The sequence below is a fragment of the Mesoplodon densirostris genome, chromosome 2 (genome assembly GCF_025265405.1).
Source record: "Mesoplodon densirostris isolate mMesDen1 chromosome 2, mMesDen1 primary haplotype, whole genome shotgun sequence".
NCBI lineage: Eukaryota > Metazoa > Chordata > Mammalia > Artiodactyla > Ziphiidae > Mesoplodon > Mesoplodon densirostris.
In genome coordinates this window covers 101,559,170-101,581,298 of record NC_082662.1, presented here as the reverse complement: position 1 = coordinate 101,581,298, position 22,129 = coordinate 101,559,170, and positions in this window count along the sequence as shown.

Below are 22,129 nucleotides of genomic sequence, written 5' to 3'. Positions count from 1 at the left end.
TTCCTTTCCCCACTCTCTGAAACATCTAGATCTTCAAGGGTAAGAGCATGTAAATCATACATGCCATTCATTCAATGATCTGCATCCATTGGGGCAGTTTCATCTGTTCCTGACCACATCCTGCCCTGTCCTTCCTGCCTGCCAAACAGTAAACAGCCCCTCTTTATCTCAGTAGCTTTGTCTCTCTTCTCTGGCATTTCCTGCCCACTGGGGAGTAATAACTGAGCCAAGAATTGGAGCTGAGGACTTCCCTGGTGCTGCAGTGGTTAAGAATCCACCTGCCAATGCAGGGGACACAGGTTCGATCCCTGGTCCGGGAAGATCCCACATGCCGCGGAGCAACTAAGCCCGTGTGCCACAACTACTGAGCCTGTACTCTAGAGTCCGCGAGCCACAATTACTGAGCTCGCGTGCTGCAACTACTGAAGCCTGCACACCTAGAGCCTGTGCTCCGCAACAAGAGAAGCCACTGCAATGAGAAGCCCGCGCACCGCAATGAAGAGTAGAGAACTAGAGAAAGCCCGCGTGCAACAACGAAGACCCAACGCAGCCAAAAATAAATAAAATTAAAAAAAAAAAAAAGAATTGGAGCTGAGATGAAAGTGATTTTTTCCTCCCAGATGTCTGGGTATGGGTTGGGTGTGAATTGACCAGTAATTGGGCACAGCCTGGGTGGTCCTGCCTCCATCATTACACGACTCAGACATTTAATCAAGATCTAAATCTAAAGCCATTCCTCCTTGGAGTGACCTGCCCAGCTTTCGCTTTGGCATTTGATTTCTAAATCTTCCTTTAATGTACTAGAAGAACAGGACTTGTCATTAGTCATAACTGTCGATCATCACCTTGTAAGTGATGTCACATAACTTCATCTCCTCTAACTTCACCGCAGCCCAGCTGGGGAGGTGGGTTGTTACCTCTATTTTACAGAAGATTAGGATAAGGCTCAAAGGACACCAAGCCAGGCTGCGACCCTGATGAGACCTCAGTGGGCTCTGCCCACATACCCTTAGCATTCACCTCCATACTCCAAGGCTGCCACTTAGAACATCGGCATGCCTGGCAAACCAGAAGTACCAGAGAGTTGAAGGAGCACCCCTCCATGAATGACAACAGGGTAGGGCATAAGCACCTAGCTTCCTCGCCCTCAGTTGAGATGACTCTAAGGCATGTCTCTCACCACCTCCTAAGGCTCCCCAGCAAGACAGGTCTCCAGTTGTCCACAGTGGTAGCTGGCTTGTTAACATCTCTTTATTGGCTTTCTTTTTTTCCCTATCTCACTTTCCCACCCCCATGAATGTTTCCTGGGATCACCTCCCAAAACACTCTGCATTCACATCTATGTCTCAGGTAGGTAGAATGACCTGCCCTCACCAGGAGGTTCAAATCCCATTACTGGACAGCATGGGATGGGTGAGGTGCACTCATGAGAGGGCAACGGAGAGAATATAGCCCTGGAAGTCAGGACAACTGGTATAAGATAGTGGAAAATACTTAGCAAAAACCTGAGTTCATAGTGTATTTATTCAACTTTTAAAAAATGTTTTGGGGCTTCCCTGGTGGTGCAGTGGTTGAGATTCCGCCTGCTGATGCAGGGACATGGGTTCGTGCCCTGGTCCGGGGGGATCCCACATGCCGCGGAGCGGCTGGGCCCGTGAGCCATGGCCACTGAGCCTGCGCGTCTGGAGCCTGTGCTCCGCAACGGGAGAGGCCAGAACAGTGAGAGGCCTGCATACCGCAAAAAAAAAAAAAAAGTTTTGTTTTTCAGTTCATAATCCTTAGCTGAGTGACCTCAGGCAAACCACTTAACCACTCTGCATTGTTCATCCATTCATTAATTCCTCAGACATTTCTAAAGCTGTGTGCCAGGTACAGTGCTAGGTGCACAAGATGCAGAGATGTCCCTGCCCTCTAGGAGCTTCTAGTCTGGAGGGGCAGACCCACACTGGGTCTGTGCTATGAGTTTACTGGATCTGTAAACTCAAGGTGCTGTGAGGAGTGCATGGAGAGTCTTCCCATAAATCAGACAGAGCAGCATTAAACATAATCCTGTGTAATGGTATATGACAGCTGATGAGACACATTTACAATGATTTATTCAGCATGTGTTTATTGAGCTCTCGTGCTAGGCACTCTTCCAGGTGCTGGGAACACAATAATTAACAGGTTAGACATACTTTTGTCCTGTGGAGCATGGAGTGCGTAGGTCAGACAAGTAAACAGGAAATTTCCACAACCATATCTCACCCTCACAACACCCGTGTGAAGTAGACAAGGCTGAGATTCTGTTCCCAATTTATAATTTAGGAAACTGAATTCTGGAGAAGAGTGATGACTTGCCCAAAGTCATAGTTAGATCATGGTGGAACCAGGACCCGCACGAAGGTTCCACCCTGACTCCAAGCCATCGTCTTTCCACAGAAACAAATGTTACACCATCTCTGGGCTGGTCAGAGTTAGAATAAAGGAAGCCAACTGGGCCTCAGAAGGTGTGAGGTAGATGGTAGAGGTGGCCCTGAATGCTCCAGCAACGCCCCCCAAGCAGCAGAGGTGGAGCAAATAGAAAACTGAGCTTGGAACTCTCTAGACCAAATTCAGGAGGGTCTTCGTTTTTCAGATTAAGAACCTTCCACTGTCTCCAGCCCTTACAGTAAGACTTGACTCAGGCTTCTTCAGACACTAATTAATTTGTTCTGAGAGGAAATAACCCATCCTTGGACCCGCTTTGTGATCCTGCCTCCCTCCATGGCTCCCATCTTCTTCCTTCATGCATAGAAATAAGAAGACTGAAGGGGATAAAAACAAGCTTGCAGACAGGCTGCCGCTGATCTGAAAGTCCCATATTTAAATCTTCCCTCTAAACATGGCTTTGGGGGCAGCGGAGAAAAGTTGCCAAAGCCTCTGATGAAAATACAAACAGCTGTGGGGTGTGGCTTTAACCAGAAATGCTGAATGGGAGTCATGGCTTTTCATCAGGCAGAGCCAGATGTTGGAGTTGGTGGAGGGGGGCTGGTGAGGAGCAGGAATGATAGATTAGCAATCTCTTTTCTAGGAGTGGGAGGCACAGGTTTCCAGGTACAAAGGGAAGATCTCAGGCCAGGGTCAGGGGAATGACCTTGGGTACCCTCTGTCCAGACAGCCAAAGTCCTTGGCTAGAGTAGCTCAATAACCTGCTAAGGGGCTCTGAACCCAATTCTACTCCGTGTGTGTGTTGGGAGGGGGGGTGGATCTCCCCATACCAACAAACAATAGAGTCTTTGCAAATATAATCAAGTTAAAATGAAGTCATACTGGATTAAGGTGGACCTTAATCCAATGACCAGTGTCCTTATAAGAAGAGGGAAATGTAGACACAGAGACAGAGAAGGCCAGGCCATGTGATGACAGAGGCAGAGATTGGAGTAATGCAGCTCCAAGCCAAAGAATGCCAAGAATTCCACCACCAGAAGCTAGGAACAGTCAAGGAAGGGCTCTTCCTTGTAGAAGTAAGAAGAAGCACGGCCCTGCCAACACTTAGATTTCAGACTTCTAGTCTCCAGAATTGTGAAAGACTAAACAAATTTCTAAGTACACTTTGTTACAGCAAACCTAGGAAAGTAATACAGAGATATGAATACATATATATATAATTGCTTATGTTTTCAAAACAAAATAATGGAACAACCAAATAGCTGTTGGCTGATCTAGGAATGACTTCTTGGAATGACTGGGGGGCCTTGACTCTGCGCCACGTGTCTCTAGCAGGCTTGACCAGGCATGTTCCCAGGCACAAATAATTAAGCAGAAATAGCTAAGGAGCCTTAATGCCTGGGTTTGGAACTGGCATACCATTGCTTTGGCTTCATTCTATTGGTCAAAGATAGGCACAAGACCAGCCCAGATTCAAAGAGTGGTAAAACAGACTGAACTTCTTTAGGGAAAGACTGAAAAAGACACGTGGCAAGCGGTGTGTATGCAGAAACACGTAGAGTGAAAAATTCAAGCCACTAATGCAGCCTACCGCACATATAGATAGATAGATAGATAGATATAAAGCAAATGAGTCATTATATTCATTTTTTAAAAAGTTTTTTTTAATTTGTTTATTTTTGGCCGCCTTGGGTCTTCGTTGCTGCCCATGGGCTTTCTCTAGTTGTGGCGAGCGGGGGCTACTCTTCACTGCTGTGCACGGGCTTCTCATTGCGGTGGCTTCTCTTGTTGCGGAGCATGGGCTCTAGGTGCATGGACTTCAGTATTTGTGGCATGTGGGCTCAGTAGTTGTGGCTCCCAGGCTCTAGAGTGCAGCCTCAATAGTTGTGGCGCATGGGCTTAGTTGCTCCGCAACATGTGGGATCTTTCCGGACCAGGGCTCGAGCCTGTGTCCCCTGCATTTGCATACGGATTCCCAACCACTGCACCACCAGAGGAGTCCCTATATTCATGTTTTTCAGATAAATATTAAATATTTTTTAATTTAAGTTTTATGAAATATTATATTTTTTCTTTTCTAAGAAATACGTATTTCTCAGCTCTGTTCAAAAAGACCTAGAAGCAATGACAAGTCAGTAGCAAGAAACACTGCTACATGCTGTATTCTCAAATACCATTTCCTACTAAAAGGAAGCAGAATTTATTGGAGAAATGGCTAATGCAGTCTGGAGTTGGAAATGTACAAGATAAGCCCAAGTCTTCTTGTCTTGCCTGAAATCAAGTCTTGAAGACTTCAAGGGTTACGTCAAAATGACACAGCGGTCAACTTGATCAGGCCCCACTAGCCAAAGTTGAGAAAATATAAGCATCAAAAAAAAAATAGTGACAGCAGTGGATAATAACATGTCAAAAGTATAAAAATCAAAGAGTTCATAATTATACTTTAAAATAAAAAACTCATCATTTGTCACCTTTGAAGGTTTCTGGGACACTAAATCATTTTTCTAGAAACTGATAAAAAGAAAAAAGTCAGGACTTCCCTCATGGTCCAGTGGCTAAGACTGCACGCTCCCAATGCAGGGGGCCTGGGGTTTGATCCCTGGTCAGGGAACTAGAATGCCACAACTAAGAGTTCACATGCCGCGGCTAAAGATTCCTCATGCCGCAACTAAGACCTGATGCAGCCAAATAAATAAATAAATAAATAAATAAATATTTAAAAAAAGAAGAAAAGTCAATGAAACATTTATCCTGCATTTCTTGTAAAAATTGTATTCAGGAAAATTCCCTGGCTGTCCAGTGGTTAGGACTCCATGCTTTCACTGTCCAGGGGTGCAGGTTCAATCCCTGGTCAGGGAACTAATATCCCTCAAGCCACACAGCACGCCAGAAAAAAAAAAAAAGGTGAACCAGAATCTAATTGTCTTGATTTGTGTAACCCTAGAAGCAGACCCTGAGACTAGGATTCAATTTAAGGAGTTTAGTTGGGAGATGTCTCCAGAAAATGCCAATAGGGGAGTGAGAAAGTGAGACAGGTACAACTCAACCTCACTGGAGTATGTGGACAGCGTAGAACAAATTTCAGAGTTATCCCAACTAAGGGATGAGGAAGCTGGGGACTTCATTCACGAGCTCTTGGTTCATTGGTTGAAGGTTGCTACTGTGGACATTGATTCTCCTGCATTCCTGACTTGCCTAGAGCACAGGTAAGTGTGCTTCACAGTGAGACAAAAAGTCCTTAGGCAGCAAGATGCCAACCTTTGGCACATAGTGATCTCGGGTGGCCTCGGCCTGCTGTGGCTTGAAGCAGGATTTCAGTTCCTGGCCAGTGATTGAGGTCGGGTTGTGGAGGTGAAAGCACCGAATTCTAGCCACTAGACTAGCGGTCAGTGACAAGGCCCTGGCCCTACAGCTTTGCAGAAAAAGAATTTCCACAAAGACAGAAAGTAGTGAAACAAGTATTTATTAGGAGAAAAAAGAGTACAGTATGTGTGGATAGACACATGGGTGTCTATCAGAGAGTGAGTCGTGTCCTCGTGGAAGTTTAATTCACTTATATGGGGCATTTCTTCTGGGTGTCCTTTGGCCAATCATTTTGATTTGCCTGGTTCAAAGTCTGTATTTGGTATATATCGGGATTTTCCCAGGTGTGTGTGCACATCTCTTAGCCAAGATGGATTCTATGGCAGATGCCTATGGGTAGATTTAGTCACTTGGCATCACTCCCCTTTGGACCTCCAAGGAGCCTTTCTGCGCATGTGTAGTCGGGGAGGTCTCCTGACTTCGAGAATGAGGAATATGTGGTCTCTTATCTTCTGTCTGGGCAGGGCCCAGCCTCCTCTCTCAATTGTCCTTTAATTCTTGTTTCAGAGTATGGGTCCACAGGAACGAACTCAAACCATTTGCCCTGGGGGCCCATCTACCTCCTGCCTCAACAGGAATGAATGCTAAGGGGAGTGGAGAAGCATCCACAGCTGTGCTACAGTAAGCAGTGTGCCAGATCTAACTTCTGGTTTACAGTGCAGTAACACGTTAAACAACACCACCAGAACACGATCAGCAAATCCAGAATATGGGAAATACTGTGGGGAAAATGACTGTGTTTCTTCTACAAGTTAATGGCTTTAAAAAACGGTGGAGTGCTATAAGCTAAAAGAGACTTAAGACTTGTGTCAACCAAATGCAATGTGTAAACTCTGGATCCTTATTTACATCAAAGAACTGTAGAAAGACATTTTTGCTAGGATCAGAAAAAAATTGAGCATGGGCTGAGTATTAGATAATATGGAGACATTACTGTTATAATTTAGTCGTGTGTGATTATGGTATTGTGGCAATGTTATTTTTTTAAGTCCTTATCTATTAAAGGTTTTAAAAATAGCTGAAGCAACTACGGCAAAATGTTAGCAGTTGGTTAAAAATAAGTGATGAGTGTATGGAAATTCACTATACCAGTCTGCCAAACTTTCTGCCTGTTTAGAACTTTATAAGAGAGGAAAAGGGTGATAAATGGAATATTGCTGCCACATCAGTAAACAAAGGATGTCACAGTCTTCCACAGTTACAGCCACGGCCAGTGGTGAGCTGGTGAGCCCTGAGGGAACTCAGGAAGGCAAAGAATACCTGCCATCCAGCAGCCATCAGACTGCAGCCACTCCCTATGGTGAGGAAACTCGGGATGTAAAAACAGACGATAATGGCCCCAGATAGCTGAGGTGCACTTCAAAGGACTGATTTCAGTGAGCCCAGACTCTTGTATCTTCCCATACATAGAAAAGCGCTAAATTCCTTAAACTTAGCGTATCTGGTTTGTTGAATTAACAGTAATCTTTTGATGTTCCCGACTACCTGCCCTTTGTTGCAAAACTCCTACATGTCCTAGCTCCCCCCTCACCACCTCGGACCAGTTTCTCAGAGCTATCTGAAATGCTGTCTCCCAGGATGCAGTCCTCATTTTGCCCCAAATAAAACTTAACTAGAAACTCTCACGGTGTGCATTTTTTTGGTAAGTCAACCAGGGGAAAGAGGAGGGGGACAAGCAGGGAGGAGGGAGGGGGATGCCAGACTACCTGGGTTTGAATATTGGCTCTGTTACTTTCTAGCTGAGTAAAGTTGAAGAAATTTCTTAAACTCTCTGCCTGTATTCTCATCTGCAAATTAGGCTAATAACAGTGCCTACTTCATAAGATTGAAATTCATAAGGATTAAGCAGTTAATATCAGTAAAGTGTTTAGAACTGTGATCAGTAAATATTAGCTATTAGTACTCCATCAAGTGAGAATTCTAATGTACTACATGCTGGGAAAGCTGACCTCTGGACCAGTCAAATCTGCCTGGGGGGGTGCTTCCCTGGTGTCACAGTGGTTGAGAGTCCGCCTGCCGATGCACGGGACACGGGTTCAAGCCCCGGTCCAGGAAGGTCCCACATGCCACGGAGTGGCTGGGCGGCTGGGCCCGTGAGCCATGGCCACTGAGCCTGCGCGTCCGGAGCCTGTGCTCCGCAACTGGAGAGGCCACAACAATCAGAGGTCCGCGTACCGCAAAAAAAAAAAAAAAAGTAGGAGTAGTTTTGTGACCCAGTTATGGCCCATAGATTTTAAACAGAAGAAATCTGCCAGGAACTTTTGGGAAAGTCTTTTCTTTTCTCATAAAGGAACAGATGATGCTAGTGCCTTGCCTTCTCTTTTTGCCTTGAACCTGCCTGTGATTTTTGGAGCTGCAGCAGCCATGTTGTAATCATGAGGCAAATGCTAAGAACATTTTCAAATGTCAATCCACTGCTGAACCACTAAATCAACAGTGGCAATTGTTCAGACTTCCTAATATACAACAAACAAACAAAAAACCTCTTTTTAAACACATCTTTGTACTGGTAGTCAAGTTGTCTGTTTCTTACAGCTGAAAGCATTTCTAACAGAGCATCTTACTAGTGACAATAATTATCAAAGCCACAAAGAAAATAAAAAGAAAATACAGATCACTATGGATTACTAATGATTTTTATATTCTTTTTTGTAAGTTTCAGTATTTTTAAAATGCGTTTAGTAAGCATGTATTTACTTGGTAATCAGAGGGAAAATGAAGATTGAAACAATTAGATAGCAACCAACCAAACTTTCAAGACCCAAAGATTAGAAGCAGCCTGATCCACTGACAGGAGTCAGACCCAGGTGTGACCTTTTGATATTCAATTTCCTTATCTATAAAGTGGAGATAATATTTCCTAAGTATCTACTTCATATGGATATGTTAGAATTAAATAAGATAGTATTTATAAATATACCTGGTGCTAAAGATTCATTTTTTTGTACTTTCTATTAAAGCAGGAGTCCAGATATAAGTGACTGGGGGTTAGTGGGTATAGGAATGAATGATTGGGGATGAGAGCCTGAACAGACACCCTCAGATCACACCCCATACTCCTAGTGCCTATCGCACCCCTTCTGGGCGGTCTCTGCTGTCTTTATGAAGGGGACAGCCCAGCCCACTGCATGAGCCTCTTTGAAAAGGGAAATTCTGCTCCAGCTCCAGCTCTGGTCTTACTTACTCATCTCTGGGATCAGATCCTTTTGTTGTTGATACTTGGCCTTTTTCACCTTCGTGAGGCATGTGTATCCTTAATGTAATTTTACAGAATTCAAGGAGTTACTCCCTTTCCCCTTGCTGTCCCTGCAGCAACTTTCTGGCCTTCTACAGCTCTATGTCTATGTCTCTCTTCCATCCTCTTCTTTCTCCCTCTCTGGAGGCTAATTAGCATTCACAGATATGTTCTTTATAGTTTTGTCTTCAATGTTTAAAAAATGTGAATGGCAAGTGAGGTTTCTAGTCTGAAGTTTCTCCTTTGAAGCCTTTTAACAAGTCACCGGGGACTGATGAAGGCGTAGAAGTGATGTCTAGACTACTGAGACAGGATCTGAGAGCTGTTGCTGCTGCAAGGGAGCGGGTGTCGTGCCCCACAAGCCTCAGACAACCCTTAAGCAATCCCCTCTGAGGTTTCCACCCAAGCTTGTCTGGAGACCTCTACAAGAAGGATGGAGAATGCGGACCTCATCACCTACAGAGAGATCACGGCCACACAGATATTCAAACATCCATTGACACAGAGCTGCACCCCACAAGCTCCCCTCCCGCATGATGCACTTACCCCACCCGCACACAGGTCATATATTCTGCCCCACACACTCACATGTCAGTCTGTGCTCACACTCAGCCCACAAACCAGAGACACACAATAGTTATTCGTTGCATGCTACACATTGCTCTCGGATCATTATATGAATTGTATACAGTAGGAGTTATTAACTACCATTTCATGGGTGAGGAAACTGGCTCAGAAATGTGAAGTCATTTGCCTGAAGCCACAGAGCTGGTAAGTGGCAGCACCAGATTCTAATCTCAAGTCGGTCTGGTCCTTCTGCTGTGGGACCAAAGTTGAGCCCTAACATGGATTAGTTAGTGTAAAGTACACTCAGGCTGATGGATCTTGATGGGAAGAAGCTATTTTTCTGTCAGGCAATTTGATTTTCTGCAGAAAGGAAGCATGGTGCTTAAATAAGCTTCATCAGTGTTTTCTCTCTCTCCCTCCTTCTCTTACTATTTGCTGGAATTGAATTTTGATTGAAAAAGGAGCTTTAACCGTTCACTTAATTAGACAGTAGAAATCATTTCAGTCAAATGGCAGAGAAAATATCCGAAGAGAAATGAGGAGATGAGCCACTTCCTTAGGCGCCTTGTCCAGCCCAGGAGCAGCTCCTACAGCATCCACAGAGCAGGGAACTTCACGACCTCAGAGGAGGCATAGCCTTCACCAGCTGGCAGCAGCTACATTAAATCTAAGTAAATGTTTCCTCTAGCTCCAGACTGGGGAAAGTCATGTTTCAGAAGTGAAGGAATAGACATAATTATTTGATTCATTTTCTAATAAAATGAAGTTTAAAAACTAGCAGAGAGGGGACTTCCCTGGTGGCTCAGTGATTAAGAAGCCGCCTGCCAATGCAGGGGTCATGGGTTCGAGCCCTGCTCTAGGAAGATCCCACATGCCACCGAGCAACTAAGCCCATGTGCCACAACTACTGAACCTGCTCTCTAGAGCCTGTGAGCCACAACTACTGAGCCTGCATGCTGCAACTACTGAAGCCCACGTGCCTAGAGCCCGTGCTCCACAAGAGAAGCCACCACAATGAGAAGCCTGTGAACTGCAAAGAAGAGTAGCCCCTGCTCACCACAACTAGAGAAAGCCCGCGCGCAGCAACGAAGACCCAATGTAGCCAAAAATAAATAAAAATAAATTTAAAAAAAACTAGCAGAGAAAGGAGAAGCACATCTAACTTTTTTTAAAATATAAATTTATTTATTTTTGGCTGCGTTGGTTCTTTGTTGCTGCGTGCGGGCTTTCTCTAGTTGCGGTGAGTGGGAGCTACTCTTCGTTGTGGTGTGTGGCTTCTCATTCTGGTGGCTTCTCTAGTTGCGGAGCACGGGCTCTAGGCATGTGGGCTTCAGTAGTCGTGGCACGTGGGCTTCAATAGTTGTGGCTTGCAGGCTCAGTAGTTGTGGCACACGGGCTTAGTTGCTCCACGGCATGTGAGATCTTCCTGGACCAGGGCTCGAACCCATGTCCCCTGCACTGGCAGACGGATTCTTAACCACTGCGCCACCAGGGTAGTGTCCTAACATGTTTTTAACACCTAGTCTTCGACAGCTGCCACTCCATAAATCCTAGAATGAAAGAAATGGAAAGGCATCTATGAATGAGGGCTGTTAGAAGAAGGTCTCCTGTGATGTTAAACACACTCATCACCTGCAGACCTGTTTGCATGTGCAACACACGCACACAGACACACACACTTCAGAAAGACACGCAGAGCCTTGGATATATTCCTCAAAACATGGTAGTGATTCAGCAAGCATTTATAGGATTAGACTGTCTGTAAGGAAGACAAAAAGTAGAATGAAAGCAAACAAAAATCCATTCTTTGTTGAATAAACAAATAAATGATCAAGTAAATGTTTGTTCCTGTAACAGATATGCATTCAGCAACTACTATATGCCAGGCACAGTGTTTGGGGCTGGAGCTATAACAGCAAACAATAAATGGTAAATAAAGCACAGTCCCTGGCCTCAATGTGTTTACAGCCTGTTGGGAGAGAAAAACACTAAACAGGCAAATTCAAACCCCTGTGATAAATGCTGTAATATCAACTCCGTTCCAGCTTACATTCCACCTACTTGTCCCCAAATTGATTTATAAATCACACACAATCTCAATCAAAATTCCAGCAGGGCTTTTTGTAGAAATTGACAAGCCAAATTACAAAATTCATATGGAAATGTAAAGGACCTGGAATAGCCAAACAACTTTAAAAAGAAGAACTAAATTGAAAAACCAACTCTATCTGATTTCAATACTTATTATAAAGCTAAGGTAATCAAGACACTGTGGTCTTGGCATAAAGTGTGCCTGAGGGGTGGAATATGAGTGGTTATGGAGAGAAGAGAGATGACATAGGCAAGCCGTGCCACAGTCTGGGATTCAGTCCTGTTTGTATCTCCAACTAGCTGTGGTCTCTGGGCTTCAGAGCAGGGGGTAATTAGATGACAGCTAGGTTTTCTCACAGCTCTGAGAGGCCGTGTCTCTGAATCGGGCCAAGTGTAAAGGGGTATAACTACAGTCTACGCTTGAATTGAGAAGCTGCGTATTTCACAAATGACTTGAGAACAACTCTGGGCAGTCACAAACAGGGGAAGGAGTCTACACACTTCGCCTAGCAGATAGAGGTGAGAGAAGGGAAAAGGAAGTGGGTGGTTTCACAGTGTTCACATCATCGCTTGCTCACACACACACACACACACTCAGAGCCCTGAAAACGAGGGGGGTAGTAGACCAACCCTTGCTCAGACCAACAGGAATTGGCCAGTTCCTTCCTCCTCACCTGCTGCTTCTGGTCAGAACATCCAGCTGCCAAGGAAGTAATCCCCAGGGCCCTCTCCATGTGAACTTTCCCTCCTCCCCATCAAGCCAAAGGCTTCCCTCCCATAAACTTTTTTTTTTTTTTTTTTTTTTGCGGTATGCGGGCCTCTCACTGCCGTGGCCTCTCCTGCTGCGGAGCACAGGCTCCGGACGCGCAGGCTTAGCGGCCATGGCTCACGGGCCCAGCCGCTCCGCGGCATGTGGGATCTTCCCAGACTGGGGCATAAACCCGTGTCCCCTGCATTGGCAGGCGGACTCTCAACCACTGCACCACCAGGGAAGCCTGGTATATGAATTTTTAAAAACATGAACACATGAAAAGAAGTTCAGCATCATAAGTTATTAGAGAAGTGAAATTTAAAAATACATTGAAATACAGCTGGACCTCTACCAGAATAACTAAAATTTAAAACACTAGCAATATCAAATGTTGGTGAATATGTGGAGGTGACTGGAACTTTCATATACTACTGATGAGAGTGTAAAATGGTTCAACCACTTTGGATAAACAGTTTGGCAGTTTCTTATAAAATTAAAAATTCATTTTTCATGTAACCCAGCAATTCCATGTCTAGATATTTACCTGACAGAAGTTAAATCATATGTCCACACAGACTTGTTCAAATGTTCGTAACAGCTTACTTCAAAATAGCCAAAAACTGGGGGAAAGTCCAAATGTCCATGGACAAGAGAAAGGATAAACAAATTGCAGTGTAACCAGATAATGCAAAATTGCTCTGCTATAAAAAGGACTAAACTACTGATCCTTCCAACAATATGGATGATTCTCAACAACATTATGCTCAGACACATTCTGTGTCTGAAAGAAGTCAGACACAAAAGAGTTCATACTGTATGATACATGAAATTCTAGAAAATATGAAAATTCTAGAAAATATGAAAATGTAATATGTGGTGACAGAAAGCAGTCCAGGGGTTGCCTGGAGCCCAGGCGTGGGGATGGGGGAGAGGGTGGGGGCGGGATGAGGTGTGGCGGAGAAGGTAGCCTGGAACAGGGCACAAAGGAACTTTGGAGGAGATGGAAATTTTCTGTATCTTGATCATGGTAGGGGGGTACAAATGTGTCAGACCGCATCAAAATGTCCACTTTAAATGGGTATCTTACTGTATATAAACTACCCCAGTAAAGTTGATTTTTTTTTAAATACATCCATTTATTTTTGGCTGCGTTGGGTCTTCGTTGCTGCACACAGGCTTCCCCTAGTTGCGGCGAGCGGGGGCTACTCTTCGTTGCGGTGCACGGGCTTCTCATTGTGATGGCTTCTCCTGTTGTGGAGCACGGGTCTAGGCACGCGGGTTTCAGTACTTGTGGCACGTGGGCTTCAGTAGTTGTGGTGCACGGGCTTAGATGCTCCGCGGCATGTGGGATCCTCCCGGACCAGGGCTTGAACCCGTGTTCCCTGCATTGGCAGGCGGATTCTTAACAACTGCGCCACTAGGGAAGCCCCAGTAAAGCTGATTCTTAAAAGTAAGGAGGCACAGCATTTAATAGGGCTCCAATTTGCACAGACAATATCTGCACCCTTCGTACCTCTCCATTTGCACCCACAAGGCCCGGGTCTTTCTGCCGGAAGACTTTCCACGAGTGCCTCAGCGCCGGCCACCGACAGGAATCCAAGAGTTAACATCTTCAGCAGCTCTGGGGTACTCCTGGGCCGGGGGAGGTGGTGCGCGACGGCCTTCGCTGTCGCAGCCTCGTCGGATGTGAGGCTAGGGGTGCGGAGGCCAATCCTGCCGCGAGTGCGGAGGGGGTGTTGCGCGTCCAGCCGGAGCCCCAGACCACTCAGCCGAAACGGTGACGTCTCCCGGCACCTGCCCCCGCGACGGCGACCGGACGCGGGCTGAACCCAGAGGACTCCGAGCGCGCGTCCGCTGGGCGGGGACCCTTGCGTCCCCGAGGCCTCGGGATTGCACCGTCGAGACCTAGGGTGACCTGACTCGGCGGGACGCGAGCAGGATGCCATCCACCGCGGGCCACCCGGCGCCAGGGGCAGGCGGGAGTGGGGCGGGCGGGCGCGCCCCGCTTAACCAGGGCCCGAGTGAGGTCGTCCGGGCCGGGTAGAAAGGAGACGCCCCTGCCTTGCTTGGGGTACCTGAGGGGTAAGAGCCCAGCCTGGGGATGACCCGCTCTGACCCGTCGAGTCCCGCTAGTCGGCGTTTGGGCTCAGCCCTCCGCCTTCCGCGGTGAAGTCGTCTCTCCGCGGGCCCCCTTCCCGAAGGCAAAGCCCTCACTCGGAACCCGACCCGCTGCTGGGAGTGGCCAGCAGCCTTCCGGGCCCACTGATCGCCCACTGAGGCGCATCTCAGCGATGCAGGGGGCTCTCTCTCTCGGAATCGCTGCCTGCAGCCCTCCTCCTCCAGGTTCAAGGGCTCCAGCTGGGGCACCGACAGACCCTTCCCATCCCGCCAGCGCTGCCCGCAGAGACACACCTCCCTCCGCAAATCTTGCACACACAACCTTCAGTCTCCTGGACTCAACACACACACACACACACACACACACACACACACACACACACGCACACACGACCCGGGACCCCGCTCTACCTCTCGCTCCCTCTCCCTCTCTTACATCTTTTTTTTTTTTTTTAATTTTCTTTTATTTTAATATAGCAGGTTCTTATTAGTTATCTATTTTATACATATTAGTGTATACATGTCAATCCGAATCTCCCAGTTCATCCCACCACCCCGCCCCCGTTGCCCCCCCCCAACTTTCCCCCCTTGGTGTCAGTACGTTTGTTCTCTACATCTGCGTCTCTATTTCTCCCTCGCAAACCAGTTCATCTGTACCATTTTTCTAGATTCCACATATAGGCGTTAATATATGATATTTGTTTTTCTCCTTCTGACTTACTTTACTCTCTATGACAGCCTCTAGGTCTATCCACATCTCTACAAATGACCCAATTTCGTTCCTTTTTATGGCTGAGTAATATTCCATTGTATATATGTGCCACATCCTCTTTATCCATTCATCTGTCGATGGGCATTTAGGTTGCTTCCATGACCTGGCTCTTGTAAATATTTACATCTTCTAATTGACTAATGTCTACAATCGCGACTGTTTCTGTGTAAACTTAATTAAAAGATTTTCCTGGAAAGACTGTTGATGTTCACTTGGCTTACTAGCAAGCAGCTTAATCTTTAAAAATCGGCGACTAAAAGCAAACAGCGTTTGCGCGTCTCACTGACTGGTGGCCAGCTACCCAGCGGATGCTCGAGCAGGCAGCATGGTAAACTCGACTTCCCTGTGCAGAGCGACAGAGCAAACCTCTAACCTCCAGCCTTGAGGACTGTCCTGGGTATCACTCCCAAGGAGAAAAATTCAGCGCTCCCATCCCCTCGGCCATCAATGCCTCTTGGGTAGTCCTTGGCTAGTGCTTAGGGATGGTGCAAGGTGGGACTTGGGGGCAGCTACGCTGCTCCTGCAATTTGGTCTGTCAGCTTCCAGAGCTCTGAGGGGCCCAGGGCTGCTTTGATGGAGCTTGCAAGTCTTCACCTGTTAAGAACAGCTTTTCAGGGACTTCCCTGGTGGTGCAGTGGTTAAGAATCCGCCTGCCAATGCAGGGGACACGGGTTCAAGCCCTGGTCCAGGAAGATCCCACATGCCGCAGAGCAACTAAGCCCGTGCACTACAACTACTGAGCCTGTGCTCTAGAGCCAGTGAGCCGCAACTACTGAAGCCTGCGTGCCCAGAGCCCCTGCTCCACAACAAGAGAAGCCACAGCAATGAGAAGCCCGCGCACCACAACAAAGAGTAGCCCCCGCTCACCGCAACTAGAGAAAGCCCGTGTGCAACAACAAAGACCCAATGCAGTCAAAAATTAAAAAAATAAAAAAAATAAAAAGAACAGCTTTTCAGCGTCCCCTTCCCAATCGTCCTCCAAACACACATCAGAGAAGGTGCTCCATCAGGTGCCTTCTTGGCTGGGCCTAGGCTCTGGTTGGTACAGACCAAGCTAGGTCTGGGAATTCATATGCATAAAGAGAAGTTAAAGAGAAACTTGACCTGTACCAGAGTGAAAGGAAAGACCAATGCCCTAAACTTCCGGAGAGCTAAAGGGCGGGAATTCCTTATGGCAGAGACTCCCTGTCCCAACCCAGCAGCCCATCCCTCCTGGGCAGTATACCCTCCTTTCTTACCCTAGAATTCCTGGGCATGGTCCCCTGGACTTGCCACAGTCCATGTCCAAATTCCTCTTCCAACCTTGCCTTGAAATTAGCTAAGTTTCAAATGGTGATCCATTAAAATGTCATTAACCAAAAGCACCAATTAGTGCTTAGTAAATGTTTGTTTTGTAATATATGAATACAGCCCCCAAAAGGGACTCCACTGGACAGGCCCTGGAGAAGGCTGCATGGTGGGATGCTGGGCTGTTCGTGTCTTTCAAGCAGCATATAGGCAGTCACTTGCCTTGTGAATGGGGTCAATGCTGGCACTCAGACTTCTGTGATGGTGGAAGAGAAAAAGCAAGCATCCATTAGGGAATGGAGAGAGATTTCAGAGTTTGAAAATATACTCATCTTCCTCCCCTCTCCCCTCTCTGCACTCCCAGGCAACCACTGCTTTTGGTTCAAGGCCTTATTATTTCTTACCTGGATTATTGCTAAAAACTGGTAACTAGTTTCCCTGTCTGCATAGGCACACTGTCATCTGGTTTTACAGCTGTCTAAAGTGGCAACCTGCCTCTTCCCTTGCCCCTGGGCCCTTGTAAGGTCCTCCATTGTCTTGAAATAGAACTCAAACCACATGGTGTCCTACTTCTTTCTGAGCTCACTCTTGACTGACCTTCAGCCTCATCTCTCACCATCTCTCCTTATCCCTTATATTCCAGCCACAGCTAGCTATTTACTTGAACTTGTCTCGCGTCTTCCTCTTCTGCAAATGCTTTTCCTCAGCCTTTATGCCTCCTTTCCTTCCAACACACACACACACACACACACACACGCACATGCGCCCCTTTCATGTGGTTGATTCCCACTCAACTTTAAAGACTTGGTCCTCAGAATGCCTTCCCTATGCTGGATTTAGTTTCTTTTCTAGATAGTTCCTCCTGTAGCACAGAGGACCCACCTCTATCATGGTGCTTATTACCCAGTCCATCCTCTGGCTCCTCTCACCTTCCCTAAGCATTAATTGTAAAGTATTTGGACTCTGAGTAGTTCAGTCCCTGAGGAGATGACCAGAATACAGTTCATGAGTGGTGAAAGGATATGAGCTTTAGAAGTAAGCAGACCCGGGTTCAAACTTCCGCTTTTTTGCTGTGTAATCTTTAGCAATTTACTTAACCTCTCTTAGATTCCTTGTCTGTAAAATCAGAATAGTAACACCTACTTTATGGAATTGTTTTGAGGATTAATTGAGACAATTCACATAAAAAATGTCCACTCCTCGATTCTCACTTACCATGTGCTTTTTCCTGGTCCTGACCTCCCAGCTAGTAAGACAGCTATTAAGGCTCTCAGACTTTTTATTCCTCTCTGAGCATTTGCATCTATAAACTGCTGTTAATAACATTTACCGTACAGGGTTTTATGGAGATGAGATGATTCAAGGTATGCGAAACCAGTTTATTGAATTAAAATGATGTGGTAGGGCTCAAGCAGGAAACACTTTTACTCTTTATCATACCTTCACCTTTAACATCAACGTATGGATTCATTTTTGTGGTTCTGGATGAAATCTCGGGCAGTTTCTAAATAGTTTCCTGTTTGCCTTCAAGTAGTAAATAGTCCTGATCACTTTCATGAGTGGGAAAATGGGAGATAATAATTGGTTAATATTTAAATTAATACATTCATATTAATGTAAGCCAGAAGTACTTGTAACTACTACAGTCTTCATTTCTATAACTGGTCATGTAGTCAAAGTTGGGTTTTATTTATTCATTCATTCATTCATTCATTCATTTATTTATTTATTTATTTATGTTTGCGTTGGGTCTTCATTGCTGTGCACAGGCTTTCTCTAGTTGTGGCGATCGGGGGCTACTCTTCATTGCAGTGCACAGGTTTCTCACTGCGGTGGCTTCTCTTGTTGTGAAGCACAGGCTTTAGGTGTGCGAGCTTCAGTAGTTGTGGCTCACTGGCTCTAGAGCACAGGCTCAGTAGTTGTGGCACACGGGCTTAGTTGCTCCACGGCATGTGGGATCTTCCCAGACCACGGCTCGAACCTGTGTCCCCTGCATTAGCAGGCGGATTCTTAACCACTGTGCCACCAGGGAAGTCCCAAAGTTGGTATTTTTAACTTCTTTCTCTGCTATTCATTCCATATTCCCTTTGCTTTCAGCAAATACCTCACCTAGTACAGTCACTGAAAAGTATATATATTAACATATTTTACTTATATATAACTAACCTAGACAGACAAATTATTTTCTAAACTAGCAGAGCCCAAAGTTGTGGGTCTGGGAAGCACAATTTTCCCTAGTGGATCACTAGGAGTTACAATTGAGGAGCCATTTCCATTTCAACCCCTTGATTTTCAGATTCATGAATCCTGGCTATGGGAGGACTACAGCACTACATATTGGTCACTGATTCAGGACATATACAGCATCCTAGGGACATTACCCAAGCCCTGCCCAGTGCTGGTGCTCAGCTAGTGTTGTAGCTGAATTTCAAAAAAAATCATTCTACCATTCTTTCATGTCATTTAATTCAAGGTGATCAGGCATATTATAAGACCAGTGAATTCTGTGTTCATGAGCACATTCCTTCATTTGCTGTTAATTGAGTTCCTTGGTCAGAGCTATGTTTGTTGGAATACTGTGAGAATGAATAAGATATTCTAGAAGTCCATAGATAGTAGTTTTGGCAGAAGCATGTGAGCAGGGAAGGAAAATTCATGTCCAGAGTAAGTATTTACTAGTGAGAAGAAGCTTTGCCCATTCCATGATGGCCTGTGGCTGGCTGTTCACCCTGGGAAGTGGTGCCACACTTACGGTTCAGTGTTGGTCTCTGATGATGGTGGGCTGGGCACTCAGCAGTGGCTGTAACCACATCAGACTTGATGAATAGAAGCTCATGTTGCTGAGCCATGTGTAACTTCTATTCTTGCCACCATGTACACTTTGTTTTTTGAGACAAACTTGGCGACCGATATTTATTTAACACAACAGGATAAAAATAACTATGACAGGGAATGCCCTGGAGGTCCAGTGGTTAGGACTTGGCGCTTTCACTGCTGTGGCCCAGGTTCAATCCCTGGTTGGGAAACTAAGATCCGGTAAGCTGTGCAGCTCAGTCAGAAAAAAACATAAAACAAAAACAACTAAGACATTGAAAAGTTTCTAATCTTAGACTGTGTACACTTTGATCACCAGCCATTGGGCCAAGACAGGGATGACTGCAGAAAATGGTTGGTGAAAGAATGTGGCATCTTGGTGTCCTATTAAGATCCTCTTCTTATGAGGTTGCCCTTTGGTGAACATTCACATGGGACATGAGTATCTTCACACTTTGTGTCAGTTTAGAGTGGTTCATCCACATACCTTTTCCGCAGACTTCCTTGTCACCAATTTTCCAAACACATTCTCTCCAATACCCTGAACATCAAGTCAAATTTTTAGCCACAGCACGCACACACGCTCACACACACACACATTTTTTTTTCTCACACACTTTTTTTTAGTGTATGTCTTTACCTCTGGCCATCTCTCCTTCCAGGCAAAATGAGCAACGATGTGTACTGCTCAAAGGTTTACACACTGGAAGATTTTCCTTTACCATTATTCTTTAGGGCATGGGTTCCCAACCCCTGGGGCCACACAACAGGAGGTGAGCGGTGGGCGAGCAAAGCTTCATCTGCCGCTCCCCATCGCTCCCCATCGCTCGCATTACGGCCTCAGCCATCCTCCATCCCCCACCGTCCATGGAAAAATTGTTTTCCACAAAATGGTCCCTGGTGCCAGAAAGATTGGGGACCGCTGCTTTAGGGTCCTCTCTGAGTGGGGCAGCAGTGCTGCAACTTTCCACCTTCTGGTAGAAATAATTCAAATCCTGCAGAACCAACTCATACCATGCAGAACCAGCAGTCAAGCAGGTCAGACTTTTTTCATTCCTCAGTCAGCTGGTCATAGAGAACTCCTCATGAGGCCACAGGTGTGAGAAAAAGGAGGCAGTTTTGCAGGAATAGGGGCCATGGGAACCTGAGGCACTTGTTCCTGCAACTTACTTTTACCTTTAGGTCTTGCTCAAGTCCAATCATGTATGAAGTCCACTTCCACCTGATAACAGAATACTGCTGTGAATGCCCATCTTTATGCCTTTACAGCCAAATAACACCCTGTTTATGATGGGCAGCTCAGGTCACCCAGTAACTTGGTGATTCACAGTCAAACATCCAGTATGTAGTAGAGCCCAATAAAATTGGAAGCTATCTGTCAAAAGGAAAATAGTTATCTGAGGAGAAAGGCATAGTTTGATCCAAAATCCTAAGGGTTTGCTCTGAGATTCATCTTCAGAGGTTGCCAAAAGCTCCGTACAGTGCAGACACTGTGAGAGTTCACATGGCCTGTGGGGCAGATAAGTTTGCACGACAGCCCATATCTATTGTAGAGCCTTCTCTTGTTCTGGGTCCTACTCAAAACTTGCAGACATTTGACTTTTCTGATAAATGAGAGCAGCATGTCCAAATGAAGTTTAGGATATTTTCAAATTTCAAGAGGCTTGTTAAGCATTTAAGCTCTTTTTTTCTGGTAGGAGAAGCCAGAGACAGCAACTTGTCTTTCACTGTAGAAGGGGTATTTTGACATAGCCTCAGATCACTGGGTCCCTAGAAAATTCACAAGGGTGGCAAGCTCCTAAATTTCTGTGGGATTTATTTCTCACCATCTGGCATGTGTGTGTCTTGCCACAGTGTCTGGAGTACTAGCAACCTTCTACTCACCAGATCCATCTAGCATGATAGCATCCGTGTAGTTGATAAAGCCTTGAGGAGGGAGAGTAAAATTGTGTTGCTGGCCCTGCCAGTTGGAAGTAAACTGCTTTGGGTGATCTTTATTAACAGGTGGTGGGGAGGAAGGAATTTTCCTCTACCCTTCTGGCTTCTTCTGGCTCATCTAAGAATTAAATTGACATGAGACAGATTAACAGGAGAAAATCACACAAAAGTTTAATAACATGTATACATGGGAGAGACTCAGGAAAGCCGAGTAACTCACCAAAATGGCTGAAACCCTCACCTTAAATACCATCTTCAGCTAAAGACAAAAGAGGGTGTTGGGGATAATGGTTTGGAACTTCAAAAGGGAGGAAGGAGATGGAAAAGCAAATGTTTGGTAAACAAAAGTTTGCTGCACTATGCAGAGAATATGGGACACAGAGTGGACTCTGATCTCTAAGAGTTTCCTCCACCATACCTAGCCCATGTTCTTTGCAGACATCTCAGTGATAGCTCTATTCCTATAACAGGCCCTCTATCTAAATTGTTCAGGCAGTTAGGGGTAAGGTCAAAGATTCTTCCTGAGTTTTTTGGGCATAGATTGTTTTTAGCTGGAAATAATCCACATGCCAAAGAGATATTTTAGGGTTCAAGTTTTGTTCCTCTACACAGGTATAAAGAAAAAACATTTGCCAGATCAATAGCTGCCTACCAGGTGCCAAGGGATGTCTTCTCCAGTAAAGAAAACATGTCTGGAACAGAAGCTGAAAATGGAGTCTGCCTGGTTATGATAACTCACCGTTATTGTCCAAGATCTCTCTGTTTTCTGCAAAGAACAAATAGG